General features: G+C 40.2%; 2 protein-coding genes across 4 annotated transcripts in view; one reads left to right on the forward strand and one right to left on the reverse strand.

The window, feature by feature from the left end:
* LOC136866170 (uncharacterized) overlaps positions 1-25,657 on the reverse strand; it is a 1,405,624-nt gene that overhangs the window by 77,656 nt on the left and 1,302,311 nt on the right. Inside the window, exon 1 of one of the 3 annotated variants that reach the window (XM_067142903.2) lies at positions 1,525-1,593. The exons of the other annotated variants lie outside the window; for them this stretch is intronic. The gene's annotated coding sequence lies outside the window, so the exon portion shown is untranslated. Of the gene's footprint in view, positions 1-1,524; positions 1,594-25,657 lie in introns of those variants that run through there. 3 annotated transcript variants of the gene reach the window in all.
* Positions 21,804-25,657, forward strand: part of LOC136866169 (putative carbonic anhydrase 5) — a 90,228-nt gene continuing 86,374 nt past the window's right edge. The window contains exon 1 of the mRNA XM_067142899.2: positions 21,804-21,868. The gene's annotated coding sequence lies outside the window, so the exon portion shown is untranslated. The remainder of the gene's footprint in view (positions 21,869-25,657) is intronic.

The following is a 25,657-nucleotide window of genomic DNA, read 5'->3' on the forward strand; positions in this document are numbered from 1 at the left end:
TGTTCAGTTGAGCATCATGTGTGTGCCGTGTTAAGACCTGTTTGACACAGTGCGTGTTTAGTGCGTTGGTTCTGAACTGCAAACAGAAACATGAACGACCAAAAGATCAATGTACAGTTTTACTTTAAGCTTGGCAAGACACCGAAAGAAACACATGAGATGCTCGTTCGTGTTTATGAAGATCAAGCACTGTCCTTGACGTGTGTGTACGAGTGGTTCCCCCGTTTTCGAGGAGGCCGGGGAAGTGTTTCTGACAACCCCCGAAGCGGAAGACCGGTGACCGCCGTCAGTGACGAAAACATTGAGAAGCTGAGGACATTAATCACGAACGATCGGCGATTAACTGTGCGCATGACAGCGGATAAACTGCAGATTAACCGTGAATCCGTGCGACAAATCGTTACCCAGAAGTTAGGGAAGAGGAAAACGTGTTCTCGTCTTGTGCCACATCACTTCACTGACGATCAGAAACAGGCACGTTTAGAGGCTTCACAGGATTTTATCGATTTTTTTTGTTGAACTGTATTGTCACTGAGGATGAAACATGGTGTCTCAGGTACGACCCTGAAACGAAACGGCAAAGCATGGAATGGCATTCTCCGGGATCCCCTCGTCGGGAAAGGTCAAAGCCGAACAGCCACGCACCAAACTCGCTTTGAAAGGAAAGAGATGTGATGATATTCCTGACATACGACGAAACGTGACGAGGCTTTTGAACACCATCCCAAAGCAAGCCTTCTTGCAAATTTTCCAGGACATGTATCGCCGATCTCAGCAGTGCATAGTTATGGGAGGGGACTATTTCGAAGGACGGTAAGGTCACTGTCGTGCATTGTTCATCTATGTTGACAGTAAAGGACTATTCACCGACCTTTATTGTCACAGGTTGTATAATTTAATCTTTTTTTTTTTGCTAGTTGTTTTACGTCGCACCAACACAGACAGGTCTTATGGCGACGATGGGACAGGAAAGAGCTAGGAGTGGGAAGGAAGCGGCCGTGGCCTTAATTAAGGTGCAGCCCCAGCATTTGCCTGGGGTGAAAATGGGAAACCACGGAAAACCATTTTTCAGGGCTGCCGACAGTGGGGTTCGAACCTACTATCTCCCGAATACTGGATACTGGTCGCAGTTAAGCGACTGCAGCTATCGAGCTCGGTATAATTTAATCTACTGGCTTAAAAGACTATTTAAACATGTTTAGTTTACGAGACAATGTGTATTATACAACACAACGGTCATCATTATATTTTCGTACTTTTAAGCCATTTAGCAAAGTTGAGTGTTTATGATATACAGTTTTAAGTTGTAAGTAGAATCATGATAATTTCGGTAGTATAGAAGAGAGAGAGAGAGAGAGAGAGAGAGAGAGAGGAATTCGTAAAGTACGTTCTGAAATCAAATACGGACTATCAAAAAATTAAGCAATTTAAAAATGAACAAAAGACCTGCCTTTCGTCTGTTCCCTAGAATTTTACTACAAAATGTCAGCGTATTGAGATAATTATCATACTTTGCATAAATACCTGTTATCTTGCACTGAAGAAATGTCAGAGACTTACTCTGTACCATTTTAATAGCCACTCTTTATTTCGAGCACCACGGACTGTCGTAATATAGTAGTATTATTCTTTATTTTGACTTATCTTTGCCTGTTTACCTACAAAACATGACGGGAAACTTACATTATGACTTAACCGCGATCATTGTTAACATTAATGAGCTTAGATAACTAACTACTATCGTCACCATAAGACCTATCTGTGTCAGTGCGACGTAAAGCGAATTTGAAACACACTCACACACAAAAAATGATGGCTATGATAATGGGTAATAATAATCTCCGCCCTCCCATCCAATCTTTCATGAGACAAACAAACTTTATACCTACCAGGACATAACGGGCAGTGCATTGCATTTCCTTACAGAAAAGCGTTTAAGTAGGATCTTTTAAATTGGATTTCTTACTGTTGTGAGTATTGCTCATTAAGTCTTCCAAGTGTAATGATCAAATAAAACTGTTATACCCTCCAGCATTAAATCTACTTTGCTCTCTCAAGATAGGGAGTTCCTCATTAAAAACTTACAGGGGTTGAGACTTTCATCTAATTTTAAACTCCATTTCAGTTTCCCTCTTAGCCGTGTATTTAGATTTCTTGCTTTCTGTTCCCGACTGAGTTTTATGACTATTCTGAAAATATGTCATGCAATTTCACGGAACTCCGGTTTGGAATCACTACACTATACGTTATCTCGGTATTATTATTATTATTATTATTATTATTATTATTATTATTATTATTATTATTATTATTACTACTATTATTTATTATTATTATTATTATTATTATTATTATTATTATTATTATTCCCATGTCAGTAGCGTAACGGTTAGCGCTATTAAATGCCGCCCTTAGAGACTTGAGTTTGATTCCTGGTAGTGGAAGTTTGACAGGAGTGGTGGTGTGTGGTTAAAATTGTTATTACATCTCCCTTTGGGAAAATGAAATGATCATTAATATGTCTTTCAATAAAATGCGTGACGCGATGTTACCTAGAAACCGTACAGGTTGTGATGTGAAGCATCGATGGTTGGTCATGATGTACACATCCACGGCCTGTACAACTCTCAAGGTACTGTTGCTAGGTAACATCACGTCACACATTTTGTTACACGACTCTATTTCGTTACACAAATTTTCGGATGACACCCCAGCTATAGGACATATTTACGTCAAAAAGGTACATACAGCTCACCTTCATTGATGGTGTTCTCGTAAACTCTGCACCACCTCGGGTCAAGGACACGTATTATTATTATTATTATTATTATTATTATTATTATTATTATTATTATTATTATTATTATTATTTTCGTTTCAGCCATCTATGGGCTACGATTACGCAACTTCATTACTTTCTTAAGTTCTTTCTCCTTCATCTTTTGCCAGTATTCCTTCATCCGTTAGCTTGCTCGTGCTCGTTCTTCTGCCGAGAATACTCTGTTCTTCCTCGTTTCTTCATCAGTTAGGTCCTTCACCTCCGCAACTCTGTGCCTGAAGATTTTTCTGTTTGTTATATCTTCTGCCGTGATCCCACATTTTTCTAAATCTCGGTGGACTTCTTTACCCTCGGGACTTGTGTCTTCCTGTTCTCCTGGAAGGTGAGGATCCTGTTGGCGAGTCTCTCCGATCCCATCCTTTTAATATGTCCGTAGAACGTCAATCTCCTCTTTTTCATTGTGGTGGTGATGTTTTCAAATTGTTGGTATAGTTCTATTATTATTATTATTATTATTATTATTATTATTATTATTATTATTATTATTATAGTAACAAATACGTTGCAAGTGGTCATGTCCTTACTTACAATAGCATAACGACGAAATTATATCTATATAAATAACACTGTAGGGGTCTGCTATCTGTAATTTCGTTTACATTGGTACTCTCTAAGATATTTATCCGGTTCAGGTCAACTCAAGACCGTATCAGTAGCTTTTAGCTTTCGTGTCTGTTCGTTTGTTTGTTCCACCATCACAAGGTAACTTTCCTTATCAGGAAACGAGGGGTCCATTTTCAATTATTGCGGGAGGGCCCCGAGGTTCTTAGCGCCGCTACTGCCTGAAATGAAGGGAATGTCCAGCAGGGCGAAACCACGTCTGTCTGAGGGAGCGTAGCGTAAAATGTGAGTGCGTATATTCAGTGCGAATTACGATATGAAACTTACAGGCGTCAAATACCATGAGATGACACGACTGAATATGACTCGGATGTGGATTTGGAATCATTATCCTCGGATGTGGAACCAAAGTATCGTCTTTCAGAAGAAAATTTTAGTGGCGATGAAAAGAAGAAAATCATACACAGTTGTACAACCATTTGTGGTGGTCTTCAGCTACTTGTAAGGGAGATAGTGTACTTCTAATAAAAGAGAAGTTAATTTTGATTCTTCAACATATAACCAATACCCACTCCTGGGAAAAAAGGTGAAATCATACTGAGCAGTGAAAAAAATGCTATACGGCATGGTAAAACAAACGATTCCAGGCTGATTTCGAATATGTTAATCGTTTTCATCATACAAGCAGTCTTGAATCTGACCACAAGGAAATATTGAAATATGTTCCCAAACTAATAGCCTACTTTTCTCTTTTCAAGGACTATCCGTTAGATCAATAATAGCTGGGACAACAGGGAAATTGTAGGCGGCAGCATCGAGTTTTCAAATTTGAAACGCATCTAATGAATGGATTTAGAAGAAGAAGTACACGAGAAAGTCTATGTTCTGAAGGAAAGAATTGCTACATAAAATTATATACGACATACCTAAAAAAAAATCCACGGAATTTGTGATTCCAGAAATAACAGGCCTATTATCTAACCCATTAAGCTCAGCAAGACTTCTTCATAGCGAGTGCGTGATGCTGTTAGTGAGGCAAAGTTCGTCTCTCAGAGTATTAGATGATACCATTTAAGTGGAATATCGTTGGATGGATTTAATGAAAACAGGTGAAAAGGCCCTTTCACCTAGATGAGAAAACCCAATCGCGGAGGAATATTTGCAGGCGTTATCAGAACGACGTATTAGCGGTATATGTCTTCAAACGAAGTGCAGATTGGTTAGCAGAAACAGAAAAGGCGAATAGCTCAGGAACTCAGATCAGAGACCACTGATGACGATCACAAACGCTTAAAAGCAGATAGAGAAAAAGTTGCAGTTGTTAGAAAATTAAGCCCTACCTCTACTAAAGCTAGATCTCTTACTATAATTTCATGAAGTGAAGAGCAGCGAAGTACATATGCATATAACCCTCTCATCGGTTACATTCAGTATCTCGAAATAGATCTCAAATGGAAGAACAACCTCAACAACAACGGTATACTTTAGGGTAAAGGAATATTTTCACAAGTGTATAAAGGTATGACTTGGAAAATCTACCTCTTTTATCACACTTGTAAAACCTTTCATTAAGTTGAGGTTCAACAACAATTTTTCCTATGGCAAAATTAATTTGAACCAATGGTTCATCCATCAGAATCTCAAATTTCTTTATGAAAATGGACACGTGCTTACTTTTAGCATTGCCGGGCTGAGTGGCTCAGACGGTTGAGGCGCCGGCCCTCTGAACCCAACTTGGAAGGTTCAGTCCGGTGGTATTCGAAGGTGCTCAAATACGCCAGCCTCGTGTCTGTAGATTTACTGGCACGTAAAAGAACTCGTGCGGGACTAAATTCCGGCACCTGAGCGTCTCTGAAAACCGTAAAAGTGGTTAGTGGGACGCAAAACAAATATTATTATTATTATTATTATTATTATTATTATTATTATTATTATTATTATTCACTTTTAATTACTTTAGTCGGTGAGATCCTACAATTGTATATTTCCGATCACTGGCTGTCCGCATGCGAAGGAGCTGAAGATAAGTAGAAATCCACAATATTGTCATTGAGACCGCTATAACTAGTCGATAACGGATAAGGCAGTCGTGTTGCTGGCGTGGAAGGAATGTGACAAGCGAGGCTTTCTAGAGATCAAAAGACTCCTCTAAAGAAAAACATGTGCCTCTTTCTATTCTTAAGACATTATGTTAAGGCAAGGCGAGATGAACTACTGGTATTTATTTCGTTATATGTACGATCAGCTCTGGGAAGACATGTTTGCGAAGATAGAGGTTGTAAGATCAGTCTATTTAAGGACTTACCAAAGGGCTGAGGGCTACATTCACCTTAAAGCAGGGCTTCTCAAAGGCCTGAAATATCACGCGTGCAAACCGAGGCGCAGAAGTTGTGTTCACCGTGCATCGACCCGACTCGGCTCTGTTCGGACCAGCGCTTTTGTCTCGGGGCAACTCGGCTAAGCACGGCTCAACTTTTCTCGGATAGTGGAGCGCTGCAGAGGAAGTGAGGATGGGGGTACAGATATAGGGAAAGAGAAAGACAGCGCTATTGCTTAACATCCAGGAGTGGAGGTCTGCACTCTGGTCATCATAGTGAAGTCGTCTTTTGCACGTTGCACCACGCAATGCACCCAGCGGGACGGAATGCCCAGCGTGAGCACCTCTGACCTTATATGACATGCTCTACCTTTATACCTTTTTCAGCTATGTTGTATAGAAATCTTTGCTTTCCCATCAACAATGGGTAGTTCAGCTGGTAATCAATAAAACAGGGGGATAAAAAGACGTGTGACCCAGCCGGAAGTTGTCCATCAATTTTAAATCTTTTCTGGATGATAATACACAGGAGTTCTTTCCAATTGGTGAATACTTTGAATTACTTTCGCAGAAGAAGAGCAAAGGGGACACCAGTCAGCAATTCCTCATACATATATCCACCAGAACAACCCCCAAAATCCCATGGCGTAACAGCCCCGAAGGGCAGTGACCGCTGCTCAACCCGAAGGTCTGCTGATTACGAGGTGTCGTGTGGTCAGCACGGCGAATCCTCTCGGCCGTTATTCTTGGCTTTCTAGACCGGGGCTGCTATCTCACCGTCAGATAGCTCCTCAATTGCAATCACGTAGGCTGAGCTGACCTCGAACCAGTCCTCAGATATGGTAAAAATCTCTGAACTGGCCGGGAATTGAACCCGGGGCCTCCGGGTGAGAGGCAGGCATGCTACCCCTACATCGTCGGGCCGGCACATCCACTAGAATGATAGAACCCATATGATACAGTACTTCAGCGACTTTCGAAGACTAATAAAACTTTCCGACGGGTAGTATAATTGCCTACAAATTGTTGTGGGATGCCATCATCACACATTTTATTAGTTCTTAACAATTGAAGGAACTTTCAGATACCGAAACAACACACTAACTAAAGCTTGGTAAAACAGTGAGGAAATTGCAATGACGCCGTCAAGAAATTACAGACTCACACATTATAAATATTGTTTTCCAAATTCCAATAATATAAAATGTACTTAAGATCTATTGGATAAACATATAACATTTTATTGTTTTTGGAACAAGCGTGTTTGCAAATGTTTTACTCGGGAATCCACATTTGTTGGGGACAACAGGTTTGGGAAGTATATTTACTGGGAGGAATGGATTGGGCAAAGTGTCTGCTAATCACAGATATGTTGTCGTTATTAAAGTAATCGTGCGAGAACTAGGACAACTTCCCCACCAGCCGCGTTATGTATTTCATCATTTAAACCTCAAGTAGAATATGCACATTGAATTGCAGGAGAGAATGGTTTTTGAAACCTGCAGTATTGAGAGGAACCTGCTGACTGATTATTTGAACGATCCATAACGGGAAAAAATCAGAAGATTCATAATATTTAACTCGACTTAGATATTAATCCCTCTTAATCTAACTGAACACATCAGAATATCTGGTTAATAATAATAATAATAATAATAATAATAATAATAATAATAATAATAATAATAATAATAATAATAATCTACACTAATAAAAGCGTAAGGCTCGCGCGTCTGTACATTCATAATAAGAGCGCAATATCCTTATAATTATTTGTTTCGTGTGCGACACAGATCAGCTGAAATATTTTTCTATCTGTTTGTGTTCCTAAAACTGGGAAACTGCTGGACATATTTCAACCACACTCTGTATTTGGAATCTACCCATTCAGAATTGTTTTATCAACGTCAAAGTGATCACTTGGAGTTACAGTTTATAGGAAGATTATTCTTAAGTATGTTCGTTAACATTACGTCTATCAGAAATACTTCATTAATGTTTGAGAATATATAATTTCCGTTCGTTTTATGCCATATACGACGGATAATAACATATATGCTTACGAATATAGGATTTGTTTTGTCCAAGTCCCGTAGGACACTAGGTGCATGTCACTTAAAGCAGGGTTAATTGGAAAAGAAAAATCTTAATTTTACTCTTTTCAATAGAGCAGATAATAAGGAAGGTATCATCAACAATGGGCTTCGCGAGTCATCAGTCACAGCGACACCCCAGTGGTCAGAGAAAAAAAAAAACACTATGTAACTGCGAAGCAGGGAGAATTTCGTACAATTTCGAAAATCGTCCTCATTCTGTCTCGACTTTGTTTAGCATTATCGTACTTCACGTTAGTGCCACGTGCTTTCGGAGAAAAATATCATTTTCACATGCCGTATTTAACCGTATGATAGGAGCCATGTACATTCGCATAAATTCATGAAGGAAACATACAATCCATTGCACATCCCCGCTCTTAGAACGGGTACCAATGCCAGTGCATGATAATACAACAATAACAGAAACACGGCAAACAACTACATGAAAACGAGCTATTACGAGCAATTACTGGAACAAGAAGTTTCGTAAAACAAGAATTTTCACGATAAGGAAAGCGAATTAAAAAGAAGTACATTAAAACAAAAATTTGACAGTTAAAAACATTACGAGTAGTGTGACATGATATTAAAATCAATCGCATAGAAATTTGTTCCGGGGTTACCCGTGGAGCAGAAAGAGGTTAATGAAGGTGCCGGGATGAATGGGTCTAACTACAATGTCAAGAATAGAATTTAAAACTTAAACTGAAGGTTATATTTTCAAAAATTAACAATTTTTTCAAGTAGCAAACTTTAAACAAGATTGGTACAAAAATCCAAGATTCAGAACCTTAACACCTTGGGCTTTTTTTTTTGCTAGGGGCTTTACGTAGCACCGACACAGATAGGTCTTATGGCGACGATGGGATAGGAAAGGCCTAGGAGTTGGAAGGAAGCGGCCGTGGCCTTAATTAAGGTACAGCCCCAGCATTTGCCTGGTGTGAAAATGGGAAACAACGGAAAACCATCTTCAGGGCTGCCGATAGTGGGATTCGAACCTACTATCTCACGGATGCAAGCTCACAGCCGCGCGCCTCTACGCGCATGGCCAACTCGCCCGGTACCTTGGGCTTTAAGCCCCTAGAATTACATTTCCTGAGCTACACGCTCAAATTTACAAAGATCACAAATTTACTCAAGGGTAGAAATCCCCCTAATTCATGGAGCACTTGCTCCCAAAATTACAACATCTAGCCTTCAAGAGGTATTCAGAAATCTTACTTTGAAAAAGTGCTAACAGGCTCTCAGTTTCTTCTAGCCCATTCAAGGCAATATCAGAAAATTAAAATCACTCGCCATCAAGGCACAACTTACAAATTTGAAACAGGGGTATCTTGTACCCAACCTATTGGGCCTTAGCGGAAAAGAACAGGTTAAGTAAATGGCCCGAAACAAAATTGAATGGAAGCGTGTATTTGCACTCCTAGATATGAACCCTTAAAACCTAAAGGGCACTAGGCCGATGAAACAGGGGTTATTCCCAAACTACTGAGGTGACTCGTATAAGGATAAATTAATGTCTTACGGCAAGGAAGAAAAACAGTTACAAAACGGAGTCACCTCAAACCAAGATGAAGGGGAGCTCGAGAGGGTACATCACTCTCTATCCCCGATTTACAGTCGAAGATTTTATGAAACTTTTTACATTAGCCGGCAGAAGTTACATTTTAGAAAAGAAGGTTACATAATTAATAATTCGGACCTTTCCTTCGGGTAAAACTGCGGAGCTAGCAAGAAAAAAAGATGTTATGTGGCTATTACCTTGCTGATGTACTGCTGACCGATGAAAGAGGCCGCCTGCCTCCTGCCTTGACACGCACACTCAGTACGATGACGATCAACTGGCCAACAGACGTGAAAATCCGCAGTTTATAAACCCTCGGGGAAGGTTCGAGATCATTCATGAATAATCAAGACACACCCACAGAATGTTATTGGTTGAGTTCAAAAGTGACACTCAGAATCGGAGAAGAAGCCTGTGATAGGTGGAAAACAGAAATTAGTGATTGGTTGGACTCAAAACTGGCGGAAAGTAAAGATAAATCATCATCAATCAGTAAAAAAAAACTTATGAATACAAAACTTCTTTAAATCAAAAGTTCTTTCACTTCGCACCAGGGTGCATGATCATAGTTTTTCGTAGTGTCATCTCTGGGAAAATGTCCAAACTTCTTGATGAATGGCAACCAAAACACTGATAAATTCAGTTAGTGTAGGCAACTGCACAATAACAAAATTACTCGATATTTTAGTGGTGACATCTTCTGGTTAAATTTCTAAGTAAGTGTAGTTTCATTTTCACTGCTTTACCAATAGGGGAGTTCTTTAGGCGCTTAATTCGAATGCGCGGCGTTGAGGTGTACCTCCCGGTACAAAATTAATGTGAATTTTGCGGAGAATATCTTAAAGTATTCCCTTAGATGTAACGCAACGTAATTACATCGCAGTCTCTTAAAAATTCATCCATAATTTACTAAGTATTCCATTACAAGTAGCGTAGTTGGGTAGATGGGACAATGTGTTAGGCCTTAAGCTCGGCAGCAATTAACTAGTAGCCTGAGTGAATTCCCACCAGGGTGAAAGTAGTATTTCCGAACTTCTCGTCTATCTGAATTGAATTGAATTTATTGATCATGATTTACATGCCACTGAGACAGAAAAGCCCCTTTATGCAGCGTCTTCTTATAATACAATGCAGATTTATGAAAACAGTAACTACATTTTTATAATATTAAAGTATTAAACTAAACAAGAAACTTTAAAAAAATGAAAATACAGATACCAAATCCAGTAAGGTTAAGACATACATTATAAAAAAAGTAAGAAAGTAAATCATTAAGCCCTTCTGTTATTCTGGACTACATGGGTTTAAAGAATATAAAGCTTGCCCTCACGGGCGAGATGTAGTGTTTACAGTGCGCTATGTCTTCTGTTATGGGCTAGAGCAATTTGTTACTTTCATTGACCTGTCTCAGTCTCATCCTTGGCTTTGACAATATGAAAGTGACCGAGGTATGAACGATGCTAGTAACACCATTCCTTATGCAGCCAGTCCCTGTTATGATTGGTGTGAAAATATCGCCCATAGGGTCGGTTGGTGCATGCATTTCAGTGGGCTTGGCAGACTGATATGCAATAGCAACTTCTGGCTCGGTGAGGAAAGCAATGGGAAACTACCTCACTCCTCATTTCCCTAGTATGCCTCTTCAGTGATGCCTAGGCTGTCTATGATAGCCTTTGGTGGAGCTGTGGAGGATCAGACCAGCCTTCGGGCTGAATACCCAACATACAACATACAAAGCTAAAGCAGAGAAACAATTTTCTTCGAAATATACATATTCCTGATTGTTCGACACAAGAATGCCTGATCTCAGCCTCTTGCATACTCCACCAGAAAGATAGATGTTAAGAACTGCTTTAGTTGGGTACAGTTAGTGTTACTTGCGAAACGGTGAAGATTAAAGACGTTAAAGATACGTGATGCAGTGCAAACAAAGGATTTGTTAAATTTAGTGGTACGATGAAGGGGAATTTGAAGGGTGGTTTTTGTAAACCTATTATCTCTGTTATGTACCGACTCCATAGGTTTAAATGCATTATAAAGGTAGGATGGTGTCTTCAGTTTGAGAATTTTCTGCGTAGCAACAGCTACTGAGATTTCCCGACGTTCATGGAGTTTCAACCATTGTAGCTGTATGTAATAGGGTGTTATGTGTTGATCACGCCTGGCATTTGTAACGTAACGAACACATGCGTTTTGTACCCTCTGTAGTTTTATGTTCAAAGTTTCAGATAAGTCGTTGTATACGACTGAACCATAGTCAATTATTGAAAATATAAGACTTTGAACAAGTAGTTTTCGCATGAAAGGTGGTGTACATGACACGTTACGTTTCAAAATATGCATGGATGACACAACTTTTCGGATTACATTTGACGTATGATCAGACCAGGATAAGGTTCTGTCGAAAATTAGACCTAGATTGTTAACGGTGTCACTATAATGAATATCTGTCTCTAGAATTTTTATTGCTGGGAGGGATTTGAGGTCAATAGTTTTCAGGAGTTTTGTGTAACCTATGCAAATAAGCTGGGTCTTAGCCACATTTAATTGGAGGTTATGATTTGCGCTCCATTCAATCAATCGAGAGATGTCATGGTTAAAATGCGTTATAGAAGAAGATGCGTTAGTGGGACAAAAGTGGAAGTAAGCTTGTAAGTCATCCGCATACATGTGAAAGCTACTGCTTTTAAAGACTTCTGATATGTCATTAATATAAATAGAAAAACATAAAGGACCGAGGACTGATCCTTGTGGTACGCCACAGTTTACTGATTCCCAGCTAGAGAATCGACCGTCAACGAACGTGACTCTTTGTGATCTATTTGACAGATATGATTCAAACCACGACGGGGATATGAAAGTGTTGAGGTGAATTTATCGTCCTCCTCAGGGTCCCCCATTATCAGCACAGTGACTTGTAATTATAAACGTCTGTGACAGTGACCGTCGATAAGATCAAGCCTCAAACATTGTTCTATTGTAGAAGTATATAATTTAATTGTGGTTTTGAAGTCAGTTTTGCCATTTAATGGCTAGCAGAAAGTAATTCGTAAAAGCAATTTGTATTTTCAAAGGAACTATCACGGTGGGTAAAGAATGTCCTTGTTCTTGTGATAAGAAACAACTATTGGAAAAGCGGTGATTATAACGCTGATATATACAGCACCTCGCCTGTTAGTTCTGTGGAATACACTGTACAACAGACAGGTAAGCAACTTATGCAATTTCTCAGTGACCATTAAACAAGTCCTCCCTTAATTTTAAACAAAAAATAAAAAAAAATAGAAAAATAAGGTTCTGGGGCACGGTTATCAAAGAACGAAAATATTTCTTTATGCAGGCCATGCAGTAAAATCTTCGACGACTTGTAATCACTGAAATAAAGCCATCATATACATGTTCGGAGACTGTGGTGGCTGTTGATGGCTGTACTAACTTATCCACATATCTTCGGATCGCTTCTACCATCAGAACTACTGGTTCAAGTGTAATGAAAATGTATACAGTACATGATTTCTTTCTCTGTTATTAGCATTACGAAATAACAAATTTCCTAAACATGAAAATTTCAGCAAAAGGTATATTTAGGAGCAAACTATTAACCCTGGACGAGTATGGTGTAGATGTTGGAGCACTATGCGAACCCCACACATTAAAGTTTAAATATAATGAGATGAAACATTTTGAACTTTTCTTTAATAAACTGAAGTTACTAACCTAGGGTAAACTACCAATTTAATTCAAATAAAATTCTGTATTTTAATAATTATAGCCAGTACATAAAACACACAAAAAAAATGGTCACAGAGGAAGGTTGTAAAATACACTTTTCAGAAATGACGTTTTTTTTACACATTTCGTTCAATTCAGCTATTACAGGTGATCGCTTTGTATTCCTGACATACCAGCCTGTTACAAACACAACACCACAGAAAACTTTGGTTTTGAGGTCTTTACTCCTCGGACAGGCATAGACTCTTCCTTGAGATCCAGAAGGTCTCTGAGTAGGAGTTCTGAATAGAACTTCCTTACCTAGCTGCTCTGCAAGTGATGTCTTGATAGATACATGGATAGGTTCCATCAAAAGTCGTTTCTCCATCTATGAAACTATCAACTGCTCTCCTAATGTCAAAAATATCGTCTTCAAATTCTTCCGTCAATAACTCGTTTTTCTCACTGGCAGAGAGATTCTTTTTACAAATGTTTGTCATCATTGTCTTGTATTACACAATTATATCACGAAAACATGTACAATACAACATACAGAACATGTACACAATTACATCTGGATTGGTTAGTCCAGAAATGATAATAAACAGTTCAGTGGAATTGCACAAGAAAAAGTATCACTTTGAGTAAGGTGGGGTGAAAATTGTCCCAAGGTTAGTGTTCAGACAACTGATGAACACACAGACCGAAGGTGACAGTGACAGTGCTAGCGAGACAAACAAGGTCAGGGAATATGAAATAATTCAATGCTACCAACTTCTAACCACCCCAGAATAAAAATGCTCTAGGGTGTAGCTGCACGCCACCTTATTCATCCAGGGTTAAAGAACGATATTTCGAATTCGACAAACGCATAAAAGGATTTGCACGTGACAATCCAACAACAATTCTTGAATTCAAGCTTTATTTCAACATTTTTCGAAAAATGTTATAATCAAGAAAAAAAATATGAATTTTTCTCAAGTTCAATGAACATTGCAATTACTATTATTCATCTGATTAATGTACGACAACCTTTAAGCGTACCAAGTTGATCTACTTCGTGAGATTGTGTGCATTGTTCTTATGGAAATGAAGACTGAGGGAAATGGCAATCGAAAACAGTCTGAATCTTTCAATACATTTTCACAAATAGAAACACACTTCCGATAAAAGCACCTACTGTATGTTCGTGTTATGACTGAAAAAACTACAGACTACGAACTAATTAATAATATCCAACAATAGTCATAATAGACATCATGTAGGCTTTTTGGGATTTTGTCGTGTCCTGATGTCTATAATTAAAGGTCGCGAAAGCATCAATGTAGCCACAATAGTCCATAATGGATGGTTATTGCTTTTTACGTTCCACTAACTACTTTCGACAATTTCGGAGACAACGAGGTGCCGGAAGTTTGTCCCGCAGGAGTTCTTTTACGTGCCAGTAAATCTACCGTTACGATGTTAATGTACAAATAATGGATGGTAGGAGTAACACTATAGATTCTCTCAGAGCCACTGACATCATTAGTTTACACTAGCGTTCAGGGATAAATCTTAATTAATTCAAATTTTAAAGACAGCTCAACAGACCAAGTGAGTTTTTGCTGAAATTTAATTACTCAGGCATGAATTTAATACAGTAAAATGATAGTAGTTGTGTCTAATTAAGGGGAGAACACGCAGGAAAACTGAAAATCACGGATACTTCAATTACATAAAAAGTCATGGAGTAACTTTACTTTTTCTGTACGCATGCTACCTGTGATGATAAGTTTTTCCACCCCTTCCCCTTTATTTTGTTAGACTAGTGTCGAAGTGTGAAATTCAACTCTTCATATGTACGCTTATACGGGTTCGAATTGTTCGATTATCACTGTTCGGTGATTTTTAGCAACTTTATGTGTGAGCAATGGCGAGGTGACCGACACTCAATGTTCATTGCATGCAGTTCCCGTCGCAATGTTCTCTCGCTAACAGGTTGAGATGGACTTTCATTCACTCACTGCAGAAATCCCTGTGTGGTTCGGAAGCAATTTTGATTCACAAACCGTGAAACGCGTCTCCGGTCCCTTTCAGTCAGGATCTACTCTGACCACAATTCTGACGTGTTTCGTGGACACGTGCAGTGTACCACCGCTTGTAGACAAGTTGAACAGTCCGCTGTGAAACACCAACAACTCCAGCAAACTCACGCACCATATGACCATGGGCACGGCCAAACACGATCACATAAGTCTTATAAAATTTTACCGTACCGGCTATGATAACAGATATATTCAGGAATTCAAATTTTTGACGCATAGTCCATATCCACGCCGAGCCACGAGAAAAAACGGCTGAACAGAATTTAATGAAAATCGGCATATAATGTCGGAGAGTAAGGCAGTACAGTCTAGACTATAAATTATTTTATTCACGCTGTATGAAATGGTAGTTTAGGGGAAGGCCTTATTTAATTTTTCAAATATCGTTGTTATTAATAGTTCTATCGATAAATAATACATAACAAAAGTTGTAGAGAGTATAATTTCACGATAATTTTTGTCTTATACAGTTTTAAATTACCGGCTAGGAGATAATTAAGATATTTACAATTTAGACTAACAACACTAACGTGGAAATATTCTTCAGTCTTGTTAAGTGGCACTGGTGGTGTTTATGTCATTATTGTCTTAAAGTGAAGAAGCGCGTCCTCATCAGCACATATCGGTAAGGAAAATCGTAAAGATGACTATCGAAATGAGAAAAAGTCGTGAAGGAAAGTAATGAAAGGGGGGGGGGGGGGGGGAAAGACAGACTCCCTTTATATTGGACGCCGCAATATCACAGTAAAAAAAAACTAGATGTGAAGGCCTACAATATCGTAACCTGATACTGGGATTTATTTTATACCGAAAGGGAGAGGTCAAAACGAGATCAGCAATAATACAAAACAACATGACACTGCAAGGCAGCGAGTACGTCACGACAAGCCGCTGACAGGGAGAGGCATGCCCATTTTTGTGCCTCAGAATCGAGGGCACAATATGAGGGGTGGACAAAAAATCATCATGCACACGCCAATAAATTATCTCGTCAACGACGGGTACTTCAGCTAGTTAATAAATAAATCTGTGACAATTCTGGTGAGTCCTGACTAATGCTAGTTCAAGCATAGGGAAACAGATTTCTGACATTCTTGTTTAAAGTGTTCATTCATGATGCATATGTTCAAAGGTTTGCTCTTGCTGACCAATACAATAACGCTAAAAGTCTTCGTGTACTTCCGTGAACTCACCTGAGTATATCTGCCGTCACAGACGCACATACCTCATTAATTCTCAGGCGAAAGTCCTCTACCATGCGCGGGTTCTGTTTGGAACACCTTAGTTTTAATGTAACCTCCCAGAAAAATATCGGGTGGGGTTAAATCGGGAGATCTTGCTGTGAAAGGTAAGGGGCCACCTCTACCAATCAAGCGTTCTAGAGAAACTTGATTAAGATGATTTCTTACAACTCGAAATAAAGAGATGTGCGTCATTCTGTTGGAACTGGTCTCTAACAACACCACACCAGACGTTTACGCCCCTCTCAAACCCGACGAGGGTTTTGAGGAACCAAACAGTGACTGTTGTACATGTTGACGATGGTGTTATTTATGAACTATAGAACGTGATTAATTAAGTTAGGAGTTTCATCGGGTATTTGAATAACTCTTGTGCAGTAATAAATTCTGCTCTGAAAATCGTTTCCATACAACTGTTGGTTGAAGTGAACTTTGTACGGATGCCACGCCCCCTGGTTCAACATTTTCTGCAATGACGTTCTGGGAACGCCTTGCGTGAGACTTCCAACACAAACATTCAATCACATCCAGAGTAATTCCCAATAATAATAATAATAATAATAATAATAATAATAATAATAATAATAATAATAATAATAATAATAATAATACGATCTACGTGCATTAGAAACTGTAATTTCTAAGTCCTGGTGTTTTCAAAATAATGAACAACAATCTATAGCATTTCCTTGTGTCCATGTACTGGCTTCTCTCTTGATGGTCGGGCATGAACTGTTCCGTTATTCCGTCAATGAGCCATCGCACGCTTAACTACTTGTTCTGAAGGTAATCGACTCAAAGGGAATCTCGCTTGGTAAAGTCTGCGAGCTGCAGCAGAAGTTTGCCCCGTTTCAGCGTACTGCAGAACAATGCCAGTGTATTCCTTGTTAGAAAACGCACCAGCAACACCAGCCATGACACGTACTGAAGGTCTAGTGACTACTGTACGCAACAAGAAAGAAACGGAACAACCCGACCGAGTACAACTCTTGTATTCAAGTTTCGACCACTAGATGTACATTTGCCATGAATCGCAATCTCAACTCGTTACCCCCTTCGATGTCGGCAACTGTTCAACTTGTTCTGCATGTTTCTATTCATTACTCCTTTGATATTGCCCCTTGAATTTAGAAAACATCCTGTTTGAATGGTTGCCTATATTTGCTTACCTGCTGGCGTTGACGGGCCACCTGGTCTGTACATCGTTGTTGCGCCTAGAAAAACGGCTATGTGATAGTATTTCAGCTTATAACTCTGACCAGAAAGGTTCTGTCATCTAAGGTTCAGTATTGCATGAACTATATAAACGAATTTCCGGTCTAAGTGATACATGTGCTGCAGGTAAGTATTCTCCCCTCAACGTTGTCACATAATGGTATTTCGAGGCGCAACGACGCGGTAATTATCCTGATGAGCTGTTGGACTCACTTGCTAAAACTTTTTACGAGGACGGGTAACTTCTTCCCTGCGCTTACGGACGGGAGAGTTACGAGACATAATGGCTTTACAGCAGCTGTACGGAAGCGTGGTACCCAGGATAAATGCCTGTGGCGGCAATCACAGCTGTGAGACACATCTGGACCTCGTAATGCAACGTTATATCAGGGAGAGATACCTGGTTGGTAGGAAGGCAGCAAAGAAAGCCTGCCATAGAGATTTACGCCGTGGTAACCAGCAGAAAGGTACACAAGAGGATAAAAATATGAGTGATAAACGATAAAGGAAAAATGGAAATGTTTTCAGTGATGTGTTTTAGGAGTTTGTTTTGTTTTTATTTAAATGTATACAACGGCGGAAAAAGTAGTTATAAAGCCGTAATGTTAAGAAGGGTTATTTATTTGAAGGGAACTTTTAAACTGTTATTTAATTGCACTTAATGGATATGTATATTAATACAGAATTATAGCTATAATGTAATGTTTAGAAGGCTAGTTTTGTGCTCCTAGTAATTTGATCGTTTTCAGTGGGGTATGATGTAAGGCTCTACAACTAAATACCAGATTTTCAGTTTATGTACAGGGTTCAGTGGCAACGTTCACACAGTTTATCGCTCCTTTTACATCTACAGTATGAACGTTCACCCTTTGACACAAAAGATGGTGGAACCCATGCACCGAAAATCTTGGCAAAACGTGTCCCTTCTCTTATCCTCCTCATGTCCAATTTAGGTTAAGCATTGCATCGCATAGGTAATAATCTTCCCATATATTATTCCTCTTGTACGGAAATTCATGTAGATGTTCTTTATAGCTGGAGTTGCTGGAAGTAGGTGGTTGAACGGCAACTCTTCTATGAAAAATACTGTAGTTCTGTCCGGCTCCATGGCTAAATGGTTAGCGTGCTGGCCTTTGGCCACAGGGGTCCTAGGTTCGATTCCCGGCAGGGTCGGGAATTTTAACCTTAATTGGTTAATTTCTCTGGCACGGAGGCTGGGTGTATGTGTCGTCTTCATCATCATTTCATCCTCATCACGACACGCAGTTCGCCTACGGGTGTCAAATCAAAAGACCTGCATCTGGCGAGCCGAACTTGTCCTCGGACAATCCCGGCACTAAAAGCCATACGCCATTTCATTACTGTAGTTCTCTAGGCAGCTGATATACGAGTCGAGATGGAGTGGAGTTTGATAAACAAATCTCATCCGAACACCGTTAAAGTAGTCAGTGGGATGTAAAGCAAAATAACATTATTTATGATAACAAATCTCCCTCTCTCAATAGGACGCTTTCACCTTCTCTATGTTATGTAGTTGCCTCTTTCTAAAATATACTCATACATTTTCAAGGCCATAAGCCGTTGTGAGCGACAAGTTATTTAATGATTTGACGGCCGCTGCTACTTCATCTTCGCAAACCACATCACCGATACAAAACTTCCTGGCTTGAGCGACGGCATTACCGTCTATGAGGCCCACCGTATCCCTCTTGTGTACGGAATGAAAGCTTTTAACACCCCCACACCATTCGGTCTGTAACTGCCAAGGTGTACCAGTAGAACTGATGAGCCCAAATGGCACCTTCTGGGCGAAACACTTGCGCATGCTCACGGACGAACAATCCAACAGCTGATTCCTTTGGTGTGATATTTAATTATAATATTATTTTGAAGTACTAAATAAATGCCGCATAAGTGATAGTTGTTCCGGTGCATAAATATTATTTTGATAATCATTTTCAAAATGTGTCGTACTTCAAATTTTACCACAATATTGCGGATTGAGCCGTTTCTCCCGTATTTAAATATTATTTTACTGCATTATGACTGTTGCCATCAAATTTATGATGTCTTAATTGATCATACTATCCAGCTTCATTATAATGCATCTGGTCAAACCCAAGCAGTTCCCTTGTTGGAGGAACCGTATTTCAAAAACAGGACAAATAGTGTACACTATTGTACCTTCATTCACACACTCCTGGAAAAATTCATGCAACATCCACAAGGACCAGCTCATTTTATTCACAAAGGATGTGGCAGGTAGTTCATCACTGCAGGAGTATATGATTCAAAATTCAGACCAAATGAGAAACACTTGTCACAGGGAAGCGTGCCCGAACAGTCGCAGTGTGTGACGAGTTGGCCGTGCGGCTAGGGGCGCGCAACTGTGAGCTTGCATTTGGGAGATAGTGGGTTCGAACCACGCTGTCGGCAGTCCTGAAGATAGTTTTCCGTGGTTTCCCCATTTTCACACCTAGACAATTTTGGGGCTGTACTTTAATTAAGGCCACGGACGCTCCGTTCCTACTCCTAGCCCTTTCCTATCCCATTGTTGATATAAGACCTGTGCTGGTGCAACCTAAAGCCAAATGTAAAAAAAATAAGAAACAAAACACTGTCTACTTCCTTCCGGCTGCAATGCAGGCGTGTATTCGCACATGTAAATGATCATAAAGGTGCCGAATGACATCCTGCGATAGATTGTACCAAGCATCTTGCATTTTTTGACGCAATTCGGCAAGGGTTCTTGCAGGTTCTGGAGAACGTGTAAGTGCCCGCTTCATCATCTTCCATACGTGTTCAATTGGCGAGAGATCCGGAGATCTTGCTGGCCAGGGCAGTTGATGTACACCACGTTGAAAACTGCGCCGCAGCAGCTACATTTGGATGTGGATTGTCCTGCTGAAAAAGGCGCATCACCTTCCATATGAAGAAATGGCAGTAGCACGGGTACAACAACCTGTGCAGTGTAGCGGGCACTCGTTACGTTATCCTGTGAACGCGAGTTGTATCTGATGGCCCCCACACAATGAGCCTACTCTTTCACGACACCAGAGTATCCATGCTTGGCGGTGTCGTGGTGTCAGTGGAAACCTAGTCAGAGGCGCACGTGATCGTAATTCTGCTGCAAGCAGATGGTTTCCAGTGGTCCTTGGTGACACAGAAGGTGCAACATCTGACCAGATTTCGTTCCTGGATGATGTCCGGTCGGCCACCGCTGCTCGCAAAATGCGTCGACCTTGACGTGCATCTGTACTACGCGAACGTCCGGAGTCTGGTCTACGGGTGTGGAAATGTTCTACAGACCATTGCTAAACGCAACGACACACCACCGATACATTGTGCCCAACATGCGCAGCAATCCGTCGATGCGCCCATCCAGCTTCCTTCAGGCCCACAATGCTAACCCGTTCAAATGGCTGCAGTACATGCTCGTCGGTGGGGCATGGTTTTGCCCTAGAATGGATGTTGCAAACACGTAACCTCAGCACAGTAACTGCCTGCAGAGTCCGCCCGGACAGGCGTCCTTAGTGTCATCTGATTGCCACGTCCGTGACAAATGAATCACTGACACAACAACCCCTTAGTATGCACATATTATAGCCTGGTGCACTGAGTCCTTGAGGATGTTGGATGTTTTCTCCGGCAATGTATATTTGTGTGTTTTTTAATAATTCATTTAGGATGCACGAATAACCTGCACACGAATAATAATCGGGAGTTTACTCTGTTTATTGACAATGGACCAGTAAGAGTGGACCGTAGGTACTTGTTAGTTACTTGCCCGTTATCCGACTCCATGGCTAAATTGGTGTGCTGGCCTTTGGTCGCGGGGGATCCAGGTTCGATTCCATCGCGGGCTGGGGATTATAACCTTCATTTGTTAATTCCGATGGCTCGGGGGCTGTGTGTGTGTGTGTGTGTGTGTGTCAGCGCGTCGTCTTCAGCATTTTAATTCAGACGTACAAGTCACCTATACGGTGTCAAATCGAAAGAACTGCACCAGGACTCTTTGGAAGCCACACGCCATTATTACTTCCCCGTTTGCGACGACACTCACGTATGTGTTAGCAGTGATAGTTCGCCACATGCTTGCAACGTGAACAGCTGTAAAATTGTTGTAGGTTATGAGCTGAGTTGTTGATACAAGTGTGCTTTAACGGATTACTTAAGGACGATCCCCGCTTACGTTGATGTTCAGTGTGGTTCTACTCGACTCTCGAAAGCCATCAAGGTATAAAGCATATACAATTACTTTTGTATGGATAAGTCATCAGTGATCACGTTTGAGATACATAGGTCAAAGTATAATAATAACATAGCTATTTGGAGCATAGTTTCGAATTATGATTGGTGCTTCATAAATTAATCCAAGATTCGTAAGAATGATATAACGTGGATTTGTGTAGGTCTACTTATGAAATATAACATAATAATTCTTTTAATAATCTGGAACAACTTTCGGAAATATCCGTTTAGTAGATTTTTGTGCTCAGCGAACTCTATAATTTGACTGCTGCGGCTGTTACGAACTTATAGTGTTGTTTAACCAATACACATACTTTTGAAGCGCTCCGTAGATAATAATAATAATAATAATAATAATAAAATCTATGGCTTCAGAAACCGTGTTACATTTTATTATGGCGCCATTTAGGTTACCAGTGTATCAATTTCTACTTTCTGTTTTACCCTACTAGATGATAGAGAAACAAAAACTCTATTGGGTGACCTATGGTTGAGTTTTAATTAGTTTTTCAAGTGAACACTAAATGTGTCGGCAGAGATCTTTCACATACCAACGTCGAACGGCATAGAGTGCCATATAGATTCTTTTTCTGCCCTCCCAAAACACTTCTACCTGTGCCAGGGTTGATATTGGGATCCAGAGGCTGATACACTACCACTGATCCAGAGAAGGATCATTAAAAGATCCGCTGCTCGGACTAGTTATTGTTCTCAGTACTGCATACTATGGAAATACTATCACGAACCCCTCTTGCTCCTTACCAGCTCGGTCGCTGAGTACGCACTGCCAGGCTGAACGCTAAACAAGTTCCGCTAGCACACCGATCGGCACGGATCGTGGAGTATGGTTTATTCTCGCTCGTATCGTGGATTACATCCAAGTTACGTAGGAATAACTAGAGAAGGAAGAGTATAAAATCTTATGAGTAGAGTCTGAGAGGAGTGTACGAGTGTATACCACGGTGTTAGCGATATGGTTTACAAATGGTTTCGAACGGGATTAGACACTTTTTTAGATGACTACCCACTAATTTCGAAGTTAACGAATACAACGAAATCGTCTCTTTGATGCAGTGGTTTATGTAGAATTTTGTTAGCGGGGGTCGTTATTAAAATTGTTCACAACTAACATCTGCCGGGCTGAGTGGCTCAGACGGTTGAGGCGCTGGCCTTCTGACCCAAACTTGGCAGGTTCGATCCTGGCTCAGTCCGGTGGTATTTGAAGAGCTCAAATACGTCAGCCTCATGTAAGTAGACTTACTGGTACGTAAAATAACTCCTGCGGGACTAAATTCCGGCACCTCGGCGTCTCCGAAAACCGTCAAAATTAGTTAATGGGACGCAAAGCCAATAGCACCATTTATTACATTATCGGCATTTAAAATTTCGTGTATTATTATTACCATTATCATTTGCGTTACGGTGTATTTATTACAATATGTTCGAATATGATATTTTCATAAATATCTTAATACAATCTTCTAAGCGTATTATTTTTCACAGCCTTCGGCTATAATTTTTAACATCCATTTCAGTTTGTGCAATAAAAATGCTTGTACCAGTGCCACATGGCATTCTTACACTTAGACTATACAATAATATATTTTAATCAACGTTTGTTTGTATATATGATAGGTAAGATATTTTACATAACAGGAAAATCCATGGAAGCAATCAAATATACTGAATACATCCAATTTAATTCAAATGTGTCAGTATGGAACTCACCAGGCTTGAACAATAAACAATGATGAATCCACACTATGACGTTTCTATTAAAAAGTATGAACTGTCAAATGCAAAAAAAAAAAAAAAAAAAAAACGTTAAACGAACGTTCCACAACGGAATCTGAATTCAAATTAACGAATGAATAAAGCTCGACAATGTAGACTACAATATTTCAGATCTGCACTGGTGAACTGTCAAAACAGTATCTGTCACAACAATTAAGTTTATATGGTGTTGGCCTCATTTTATTACAAGGTCGGTATTATTATTGTACCTTCTTAATACGGCGCCCGGCTTTGATGCTTCTTTCTCCCTTTCAGTAGTCGAGGAGGAGTATATGCTCCGAGACCTACCGCTCCAGTGAGAGCACTGCCGCATTCTCAGAATGCTGAATGACAGCTACTTGTGTTCCACGTTGAATGACGTACTGTACGTGCTGCAGCGCGAAGCACAGGGATTATATTATTGAAGAAGGAGAGGGTGGACTGTATCCTGTGTCAATAGGTTTTGTTACTATGACAGTGAGAAATTAGAGGAGATGAAACGATTATGGATATTTTAATACTCAAATATAAATACGCCAATTTTAATTTTATACAGGATCTGTCTTATAAACCCAGACCGAACGCACGAGTTCGTACTCTGCGCTACAGCAGCTGCCTCAGCTCAACTTACGTCGCACGCGGCACGTGTGTATACAGTCTTATATGAAATTTCACCTTATAAAAGATGCTGAAGTGTGATCCTTCATAATGAGGAACTTCATAAACACCATTCGGATTTTATGCACACCAATAGCGAGAGTTATGACTGTTCAGACGACCATTAAGATGAGACCAGGCCTCATCCGCAAAGAACATACGCTGTGGGTCGAATAAACGGTCATTCAATGAAGCAAGATACCACTCTTATGGCTGGATCAGCAGGTTTTAAACAATGGGCCCACGTAAAACTGTACGGTTTGATGTGTAACAGCTTTTGGAGCTCTATGTGTAGAAGAAACCGAAACCCCTACTTATTGTGCTAATTTTGTGAGTGATTGGTTCGGTGGCCGCTCAAGATTCGCAGCAATGCCATCTAGTTTTTCCTCTGTTAAAACAGTTCGTGTGCGCGCGTGTTTTATGTTGAGCGCTGAGCCAGTAGTTTCAAATTTATTTACAATTGCGTGAAGCTATGCTCATGAAGGTGGTACTGAACAAATATATCGCGTCTCAGTCGAGCCGACTCGTACTTTAAATACGAAAATACGGCGTGGCAATGATATCCTTTCCACCATATTAACAGCTGAGATTCAGACTGGCGACTGATGCTATGTCGAACACATGCACGCTCCTTGCAACGTCAAGAATTATGCGCGCGCCTCCCGTACAGCTGCTTAGGTCTCGGAGAGCAGAAAAGCTGCTGGACGGTCTGGGTTTATAAGAGAGACTCTGTATAGGCCCATTATTAAAAAAAGTGTCCGGCTCCATGGCTAAATGGTTAGCGTGCTGGCCTTTGGTCACAGCGGTCCCGGGTTCGATTCCCGACAGGATCGGGAATTTTAGCCATCATCGGTTAATTTCGCTGGCACGGGGACTGGGTGTAGGATATGTGTTGTCTTCATCATCATTTCATCCTCATCACAACGTGCAGCTCGCTTATGGACGTCAAATCAAAAGACCTGCACCTGGCGAGCCGAACATGTCCTCAGACACTCTCGGCACTAAAAGCCATACGCCATTTCATTAAAAAAGTAGTTAAACGTTCAAGGGGTTGGTTTAAACCCGATAATTATCCCCCCCTTGAGTACGCCTCTTTTTTAATGTAATCCAAGATTACAGCCCGATTAACTAAGTGAAATTGTAGACAATGCGCAACTGCGGTTATTGTTAGATATAACTAGGGCCCGGATTTTTAGGTGGCATAAACCTTCACTTTAGGTTTCTTGTATTTTTAAAATAGATAATTTTAGGTTTTGCCTCCAGGAAGCAATATTTTTCTGTTTTTGTAGCTCTATAAAATTTATTTATGTACTTATTTCACAAAAGTTTACATTGTCATATTCAA

Source organism: Anabrus simplex, chromosome 3 (assembly GCF_040414725.1).
Source record: "Anabrus simplex isolate iqAnaSimp1 chromosome 3, ASM4041472v1, whole genome shotgun sequence".
Lineage (NCBI taxonomy): Eukaryota > Metazoa > Arthropoda > Insecta > Orthoptera > Tettigoniidae > Anabrus > Anabrus simplex.